Raw genomic sequence first — 10,950 nt, 5'->3', positions numbered from 1 at the left:
AGAGTAGTCAATGTAAATAAGAGTCATGTAAATAGTCATTTTGTTGTTTCATTGTAATAAGCAAGGAGGGTGTATGCCATTGATGTACAACGCGAGTAATTGTGAAATACCTCCAACTCATTCACAATTCTCGTAAAGTCCGGACAGCTAGCTAGATTTCGACCTTGGTTCTTAGTCTGAGAAACTATCTCTTGGTGATTAGTAGTCATAACATCCGATCTTTCTTTACACATGTGTAGATACACTTTACACTCTTATCACATGTCTTTATTTGTTATCAGTGCTAGGATTGTGCCTTTGATAGCTAGATTGACATCTCCATTTTGCTGTGAGCTTAAACTGACTTGCATATGTCACATTTGATGGAATCTGAGCTTATATTTTGACCTAGAACTTTGTAGGTACGTTCTAAGCAAACCTTCACGAGACTTAACTCGTCCACTAGGGACACTTAGTGGTTTAAAAGGTTTAGTGCATACGCTAAATGCATTCGAGAGACCAGCGACAGTGGTATAGGTAGGATTTCCTTAGTTTTGTTTTACTTGAGGACAAGTAAAATTCAGGTTTGGGGGTATTTGATGAGTGCTAAAAAGTGCATATTTCTATATATTTTTCTTGGCATTTAACTCATCTTTTGTGCTCTAATTCTCCATTTTAACCCATATTCTGTATTTTCATTGTTTTCAAGAATAAATCTTTTTATTAATTAATTTTGCATTTTTAGGTACCAAATAAAGTTTGGATGAATAGCGGAGCGAAAAGAGCAAAGACACGAGAAAAAGCCGGAGGAAACTCTAGCGGAAAAGAAGTGCAGAACGCGGTATGGAAGACTCAAGGATGAAAATGGGCTTAAAAATGAAGAAATTGTTCTTAAAGAAGAAGTGGGCTCAATATTACCTAATCCCAAATCCAATTCCTAAACCCAAACCCATATCCTAAACCCAAAATTCAATACCCAAACCCGTTTTCCTTCTTAACCGTAAGATTGGATCCATTCCATCATCCAACGGTCGCTGCGTCATCGTGCATCAGATTTCGATGCATCTGACCAACACTACAACACCTAACCCCCATCTGGTGCCGTCAGGTTTGTTGTATCACTAAATCTAACGGTCGCTCAGAGCTTGTTTACATCGTGCCGTTCGATTTAATTAGTAAGTGATTATCCAACGGATCTCCTCGCTGCGCATCAATTTCAGATGATTCCGCTCAACACCCTAGCAACCGAACCCTTATACCCCAAAAAAACAGCCCCTAACCCATTCTTCTCTCGAGCTCTTCTTCCCCTTCTTCCCAAAATTTGCAGAGCCTGCAAATCCCTTTCCCCGACCATGGCAGAGCTGCTCTCTTCCTCCACCTCGAGCTTCACCACTTCCACCTTCACCCGACATCCCAGAACCCAAAACCCATCACTCTAAACTCTATCTCTCTCACCTCTATCTCATTCACCCTATGAGATAAATCTAAGAGAGCTAGGGTTTGAGTATCAGTCGACAGGAGCATCAGAGAGTATGGGAAAAGAAGGAGAGGACGAAAAGGAAGCATGGGTCGAGCACAGGGGAGACAAATTCAGAGAATCAGTGAGTTTAATTTCCAATTTAAAAATTAGGGTTTCAAAATTTAGCGTTTCTAAAATTTGGGGAAAAACATTGTACTATAAATTGAGAACATTGGGTGAATGTTAGAATCATGCCTGGATTAGCCAGAGCACCACCTTAGAGGCCTGGACTAGACAGTGCTCTCTACTGTTACCTCTTGTTCAATTTCAAATTCAGTCCCTTTATCATAGTTGATTTTTTTGAATGTTATGTGTGTGTTGTTTGAATTATCTTGTATGATGTTTATTGTTGTTTACATGTTTAGCATGAGCTAAACTGCATTAGGCTGAGGCTCAGATGAAGCCTAGTGCATTGTCAAATGCTGAATTGCTAGGATAGTTATCCTGATGTCTGTTTTGATTGAGCAATGGGAAGAGATTGATGCTCATAGTGCCTGTGATTGATTGTTCTGTCAAAAGACAGTCAATGCTAGGGGCAAACTAGTGAGCAAATTAGTTTTCCTCCCATTCTAGATGTATGCATAGGATTTTCAACTCAACCTAGGATCACATTGCTTGGCTAGGACACAAAAGTGGATTCTAAGCCCTTAGCTTAACCACAATCCCTTTTACAGTCACTTACAATTTCAGTATTGTTTTGCTTCCTGATCAGTTTATCTCCTTACCTGTTTTGCTTGTTTAATTTCTTGCAATTTGTAGCTGTTGTGCACTGAAATCAGTGCACAAACTCACCCCTGCCCTTGGCTCACAGCCTTGGTTCCATGCTGTTTTGTCATCTTTGCTTTGTTAACTGTTTTGGTTCTTTGCAATTGCCATATTACTTTGCCTTGCTCACTGCCATAGTGCTTTGCACCCATTGATAGCTTAGGAAAATTTCTCGTATGCTCCCACTCCCTGTGGACTGATCCCTTGCTTACTCTCTATACTAAAACTTGGCCTTGTATACTTGCAAGAGTTTTGTGTGCAACCCCATTTTCACACCAGATACTTAGGGAACTAGGTGAACTATAGGTTTAGTTTCTTGGTCTCAACTATACGAAGGTTGTTTAGATTTTGTATAGCGGCTTAATTATGAGATTATTCAATTCTGGACTAGGTCCCGGGGTTTTTCTGCATTTTCGGTTTCCTCGTTAACGAAATCTTGCTGTGTCTTTTACTTTTCTATTTTAGCAATTATAATTGTTTTATTATAATTATAAGTAAAATAAACAAATGTTAATTCCTATTAACTTGATAGAAATCCTATTGTGTTTGGTTAAGTCCGAACCTATTATCAAGTAAACATACTTCGTTGTTGTATTGTCTCGATCTTGTATCCATTGTCAATCATGCAAGTTATATTGTTATCGTATTGTCTCGATCTCGTATCCATAGACGATCACAAAAAATGTGAACCGATTAGTTGTATTGTCTCGACTCAGTCCATAGACAATCACTTTCGGAGAAATGACTTATAGGTGTAAAAGTTTGAGATTGAGGTATATTTTGGTACCCTCGTCTTTTCAATTGGTATCAGAGCAGGAAAACACGAAAAGATCTAACAATCTGTGTTTGGTGCAATCCATCCTATAAGAAATTGAATCTAATGGTTGATTCAGTTAATGTAATGAAATGATTTTACTACTTCAAAAACAAGGGGTGGAAAACACGAATGAAGTATGTAATACTCTTATTCCCAATTACTTTAGGAACAAGAATTATATATATGTTTGTCGAGGGTGACTTACATAATTCTTATGAGTACATAGGATTGTATATCATTATGTTTGATACTGACTGTGACAATGATACAATGCTCTATGAGACATGTCATATCTCAAAAATGCATAAGATTCCTCTCAGAATTTTTATTACATGAATCATGGCTATTTTGTTCTTGAAAAATCTTGAATCTTAAATATATTTTGGATATCCTAACAAAGAATATATATATATGTATGTTTTCAGATCTAAGATTTTCAATGTATCACTATCAAGGATGCGATTTTGGAAACCTTGTAACCTTAGAAGGAATGATTTTTCAGTTAATAATTCTATTAACAATGGATTGCTTCATACACCTCATAACTGTTTTAATGAAGCAAGTGATCTTTTGAAATATTATAGGATTCATGATTCTAATGGTATTTTTAATAAATATCATATTATGTTCAAATTTATCTCTGCATACTCTATTAGAAAATTCTTGAGTGAATTTCAAATGATGTTATCAAATTCTGGTAATAAAATATTAAACAAATTTTTGGACAGAAACATATAATCAATCCAAGATAAAGATCCATACCATAAAAAACCGGGTTTCCAAAAGAAAGACCTAGATATAAAATTGGAATTGTCTCCCCACAAGCTTCGGTTTCCGATTTTGGTAGAATTTCCTAAAGCTAGTTATTTCCGGTTTTTGATATCTTTTCTTCCTATAAAAGATAACCACTTGCTATATTCACAAACATATTGGGGGAAGACTGATCAAAACCGTAACTAGGGTTTTTCATATTTTCGCAAATATGAGAAAAAGGAAATCGGAGGAAGAAAACTCTGAAACAGACAAACTGGTTTTAAACCCTTTTATTCCTCCTGGATATATTGAGAAAATCAAGTATCCTCACTTGATCAAAGACAAACATGATCGTACAATCTTCGTGGATAGTACATGCTTTGAAATATATCAATCTTAAAGGGAGTAAGTTTCACTGCTGAGAAGAGATTCGATCCAGATGTTTCAGAAACCAATTATGTGAAGTTTGTTCAAGACCGAATCTGGGGAAATATGTTCGGGTTTGAAAAATATTCACATGATATAGTAAGAATATTTTATGCTAATATTCACAATATTAATCATGAAAATCTTACTTTTAGTACTTTGATTAGAAGTACTGTTCATCATGTCGACAGAAAGATGATATCAAAAATCATCAACTACAAAGTGAATGGGAATCGTATGATTATCGGTTCTGAAATTGAGCACGATAAAATTTCAAAACTTATCACTGGTAAATCTGTTGAATGGAAAAATGGAAATATGTCAACCAAAGATGTACCGTTCTACTTAAGGATTTTCGGTAACTTGCTGTAGCAACTCTTTTTGCTTGTATAAGAGATTCTTCATAATGGAGTAAAGAATTTGCTAAATTTATATATTACCTTCTGGAAGGAAAAAAACAAATTGAAATTTTTGGATTAATTATCAATCAAATTATTAAAATCATTGAATTTCTCAATAACAAAGCATTCCATGGAAATCTTGGATATCCCTGTCTCATCACCAAGTTGTGTGAAAACACAATGTGGAACAACTTTGGAGATGAGAAAGATACAAAACTGTCTCTCAAGGAATTATCAAACAGATAAGTGGAAGTCAAAAGGGATCTAGTGTCTCATATGATCAAACCTATAACAATGGAGATCTCATGTTCCACATTTTACGACTTGGGAGACAATTAGACTGTATTCAGAAACAGTTGGCCTTTGCCTATAGAGATGATCCAGAAACTCTTGAAGGAATCATAGTGATCAATAATGAGTTTCTAAAAGGTGAACAAGAACTAAACTATGAAGAAGATTCTGATGAGCAAAAAAATGAAGATTAATTTGTCTTCAAGAATGAAAATAAACATCAGTTTTTGATTTCTTTCAATAAATTGTAGAAAGTCTATTTTGAATAGCACTATCTTATTATTTATGAATAAAATTATTATTTTGTAATTTTTCTTTTGATAGTTTTTTATTACATAGCATGTGCTTGAATGCTTTATATTATTGCTATGTATGTTTATGGGATGTTTGATTTCGGTTTTCATAACCTTATTATTCGATCTCATATGGTGCGAACCTTATGGTTTGGGTGAATTTTTGGTTTAGCATGATTAAGTTCTAGCCCATGTTGGTAGGGTTAATAAAAGGATTATAAGGGGTTCTGATTGAAACAAATATGTAAAAAAGTCACAATATTTTGAATCGTTTGGTTTAGCATAAAAGCATATGCGTTTCGGGGTATCAAATTTTGCATTGCATTAGTTAAAACCGGTTTTCAACCTTTCTCTGGTAAAGGTTGGTCCTTGTTTTTGTTCTTTTGTCTTACGAGAGGATGATAACACAACGGGGGAGAGTTCTATGTGAACTTGTGCTTAATGATTTTCCGCCCCAAAAAGATGCAAAGAAAAAGGGAGAATAGGGTGCGGAATTTGAGGTAACGAATTTGTTAGTTAATCGTTTTCTTATTTAAGAAAAGCCTGATTTTATTGCATATATTTATTGCTTTTGCTTAACAAAATTTCGGTACAATTGATGCTTATTCCATTTTTTGTGTATGGATGTATGTGTGCGATTCAATTGTTTCCGATTAAGAAAAACTATTGTTATCTTGCTTTATGGTTTGGTATCAATTGTTTAGGCTTACGAAATTACGGTGCAATTGCGGTACTTAAATTTATATGTTTGTTTCAATTGCTTCCGGTTGAGGTAAATAATTATGCAAGTTGATTTATTTGGTTTGTATGAATTGTTTATGGCTTAACAAAAGGGTTTTCAGGATCAATTTTTTAGTCCAATTCGATTCCGGATAAGAGAAACTAAGTTAATTCTGATCTTAGTTAGACTTATCAAATTTGAGGTTTCGGTTATTCAAGTCTAATTGAATGACTTAACAGAAATGCTAGTTAACTAACCTAGTACTTGTCTTGTTTAAAAGTGAAAGGTCTAAGTTATTATGTGAATAATTAGAACCAGATGAGAAAAATAGAGTTAATTATAATCTTTATTTTGGTCTTATCGAACAAACGATTGTATTTGTACAATCGGTTTAGCAAAAGAACTAGAGTGCTTAGTCAATTTTTGATTCGCTAAACTATTAGGTAAAATTGCTTCGGGAAATTGTTTCCTTGGTAACATATCAAAACAAAATTACTTTTTAGTTTCGGTTTTGATATTGGTTATCTAAAATGGTGTGTGGAACCCTCGTGCTTAATTCTTACAGGCTTTTCAAGTGTTTTATGATTTGTAAGATCCTTTCGGTTTGACTTTTATTTGCTCGTACCTTTGTCATTTTGTGACAAAAAGGGGGAGAAATATATGGAGTAAACAAGTTATTTGGTATCACTAAGGAAAGGACAATGGTGCTTAAACGTTGTATCTAACGAAATAGTAAAGCATAAACTAAGGGGGAGTAACATATCATACGATGATTTATAGTTATATGGACTAAAAGAGGAAATAACAAAGACATACGAATTGAAAATCTACCTATCTTACCTTTAGGGGGAGTATTATATTTGTTATTATAATGTCAACAACGACATTTGAGGATTGAATGTATATAGGTTATTATGTTGTTGAAACTTGGAATCAAGCGTCTGCGTAATGAATTCTTGTATTTTGTTTATCTATATGATGTAGGAGTTATTGTCACTAAAATTGATAAAGGGGGAGATTGTTAGAGCATAGCTCGGTTGAACCCACCAAGCGTTGGTATGTCAATTTTAATTGTCATATTTTAGTGAATCAAAACTCATTTAAAGAGTCGTTTGATTATTTACTAGAGTCAACTTCGTATAGGTTACCTAGAAAGTTACTAGGATATGAGACTTACAAGTATTACGTCAAGAATTGAAGAATGTGAAGAAGTAAAGAGCTATAACGACGACATCATCCTCCCACTTGAAGTTAGTAATATTTGACTTGAACTGTTTCATTCCTAACGTATCTTTCAAGTAGTGCATATTGAAAACATAACTGCGAAGCTGTGAATGATTATACTCTAGTTAGACATAATATTAAGGAATTACAATACGAAGTATAACGTCAATCTTTTGAACTTCGTATATAAGACATCGATATAATAGTATGAATGCTATTATGATTATGTATGGGTATGGGGGTGAAGATTTCGTCCTAGAAAACAATGTTTTACATTTGTTTAAAGGAAGTACATTCATAAACTTCTTTTGTGAATCGAAAGGGAAATCTCTAGGCTTATTGGTATTGTTATTCATCGCAAATCTTTGAATTACCAATACGTGTGTTTAGTATAACCGCTCATAACTTGTTTATGTATCTTGGTAAAACTATTCACAATGCATGACTTTTTTTTTGGTATGACTTTTATTAGTGAAATCAATCTTAAGTAATCACCTGAGATGGTATGATCTATATGTTATAATTGGTATGACCAACTATAGACCTTGGGGAACCGATCCTAGTAAGAGGTGAAACCGATCACAAGAGGGAATCGATCCTTGTGAGAGGTGAAACAAGTTTTTAGTAATCGGGGAACCGATACTATGACTTGTGCAACCGAAATACCATAAGTATGTGGTAACCGATCCTAGTACCTAGTCAACTAACTTTTGATAACTAGCGTGACTAGTTTTATTACCCACATGGAGGTAGAACCGAAACTTTTTTTGGTAGAACCTTGAAACCAATGACTCGTGATTTGATATGATAATCAATCACATCGTTCTTGGAAGTCGGATGAACCAATTCTAAACTTGTTTGGAAGTGTGGCAAATCGGTTCCAAGATCGTAAATATGAAAAAGGATTTACAAAGTAAAGATGTCGACATACTTTGAACATGTGCAGTAACTCCTATCTTTTATTGTTCAAAGATATTCCATAATAGCTAAAGGAGAATCCTGAATCGATATAAATTGAGAATCTTTTAGTTAAGGTTTTTAGTTTTTATATGCTTTTAATTTCCAGCAATTAAATGCATATCTTTAGAAATTAAAAATACTAATGTGCATTTACTAATTGGAGATTTTCACCTGAGATTTCGGTCAATATTCTGACAGAGCATTTCCAGGAATTATGAAAAACGATTTTGGCGTTTATTGCATATCTTTGAGACTATTCGGTTTTGGAAATTCCTAGGTGTCCAAACTTCATTGGTCTATAAACATTGAAGTTTTCATTTCAAGCAAACTAATCCTCAGAGCCAGCAATACTACCTAGTTGTCTTGTTACCGGTGGAACCGTCTATTCGGAGTGGAAAGGACCCTAATTAGGCGAAGTCTCTTACAACCGCTTATTTTAAAGACTTATTTTTGATTGGGAAACTCTACGAGTACCATTGGTGGGAAACTAGATGATTGCAATTTATTATTAGTTTTCGATTGATTTGATTGACAAACAGTTTTTGAACTTTGATTGCACCTAGTTTGTTTATGCTTGAGAATCTTCTCTTCTGATATAAGATTCACTCAAACTAGATCGAAGTATCGACGTGGATGTTTAGACTATTTGTATATCTAAAGACGTCTTGTGATAATTCATAGTTAACAGACTCCGTTCTGTGTGTGATTGATCACAAGAGATTCAAGTTGTTTGTGTACAGGTGTTTATTGAAGATCTAAGAAGACAAAAAATATTTCTTATTTGAGTTCATAACCTTGGTATGCACAAAACTTTATCGGCTGGGGATCCAACTATAATCGTTTTATCTTTGTGATAACCTTGATTGATTAGTTGAGTAGATCGACATTAATACAATTATTTGTGATTAAGAGTATTGATTGCATAAGTCTAGACAATTACTTTGATAGTTGTTGAGAGACATATTTAAGAACCTGACAAAGGAGTTTATTGGGATAAACAGAAGAGCCTTTTGTCAAACTCATATCACGTTGTTTGAAAAGAGTTGTTACCGAACATATTTTTTGTTCCTTTACTGTTTGGAATACGAACCAAAGGAATTGTTCCAAGTGCGTGATTTATTACAAGTAAAGGAATACTGATGGAACTAGGTGAAATATAGGTTTAGTTTCTTGGTCTCAACTATACGAAGTTGGTTTATATTTTGTATAGCGGATTAATTTTGAGAGTATTCAATTCTGGACTAGGTCCCTGGGTTTTTCTGCATTTGTGGTTTCCTCGTTAACAAAATCTTGTTGTGTCTTTTACTTTTCTATTTCCGCAATTATAATTTTTTTATTATAATTAGAAGTAAAATACAAAAACGTTAATTCCTATTTACTTGATAGCAATCCTATTGTGTTTGGTTAAGTCCGAACCTATTATCAAGTAAACATACTTCGTTGTTGTATTGTCTCGATCTTGTATCCATAGTCAATCACACGAAGCGTGAATTGATTAGTTGTATTGTCTCGACTCAGTCCATAATCAATCACTTTCGGATAGGGAATCTATTCTTGAAGGTTGTGATAAACATGAGTCATCTCTAAAAACAAAACACACTTCTCTGTTGTGCTCATTTTGTGAAAGTGCAAGTCATTTTTGAAAGGAAGAGGGTACCTAAATATACCACAATCTTAAACTTTTCCACCTATAATTTTTATTACCGAAAGTGATTGGCTATGGACTGAGTCGAGACAATACAATGAATCGGTATTCACACTTTGTATGATTGTCTATGGATACGATTACTTTGATTAATAGGTCCGGACTTAACCAAACTCTATAGGATCACTATCAAGTAATACAAAGTTAACGTTTGTGTAATTTACTTTAAATTATAATAACAACAATTATAACTGCAGAAAACAAAAGTAAATGACACATCAAGATTTTGTTAACGAGGAAACCGCAAATGCAGAAAACCCTCGGGACCTAGTCCAGAATTGAATACTCTCAGAATTAAGCCGCTATACAAAATCAACCTAACTTCGTATAGTTGAGAACAATAAGCTAAACCTATAGTTCACCTAGTTTCTTAAGTATCCATGCGCTTCCGACATTCAATAAGTGCACGCACTCGAAAACTTCCCCTGGTTCGAATTCCAAATAGTAAAGGAACAACAAATCTGTTCGGTAACAACTCTATTCAGTCTGAGTGATATGACTTAGACAAAGGCCCTTCTGTTTAATCCAAATAAACTCCTTTGTCGGGTTTAGATCAATCTATCCAACAACTAAAAAAGTAGCAAATTCTAGATTATGCAATCAATAATAGGATCTATCAAGATGATAAATACTGATGCCGATCTACGCAACTAATCAATCAAATCTATCAAATATAAACCGATTATATTTGGATCCCAGCCAATCAAGTTTTGTGCACACCAAAGATTATGAACCCAAATCAGAAATCTTCTTCGTCTTCAAATCTTCTTAAATCTTCAATAAACACTTGCACACCATACTTCCAAACTTCCTTGAGTTATTAAAGATATTAAGGAATATCTTTGAAAAATAAAAGATAAGAGTTGCTGAACATGTTCAAAGTATGTCGACATCTTATTTCTTTGTAAAACCTCTTTCATATTTACAATCTTGGAACCGATTATACCACACTTCCAAACAAGTTTAGAATTGATTCATCTTATTTCCAAGAACTATTGATTGATCAAATCAACATACTTTCATGGGTTTACGGTTCTACCAAACACAAGGATCGGTTCTACCTTAATATGGTTACTTGAACCAGTTACATCAGTTA

The sequence above is a fragment of the Papaver somniferum genome, chromosome 1 (genome assembly GCF_003573695.1).
Source record: "Papaver somniferum cultivar HN1 chromosome 1, ASM357369v1, whole genome shotgun sequence".
Classification (NCBI taxonomy): Eukaryota; Viridiplantae; Streptophyta; class Magnoliopsida; order Ranunculales; family Papaveraceae; genus Papaver; species Papaver somniferum.
This window is presented reverse-complemented; position numbering follows the sequence as displayed.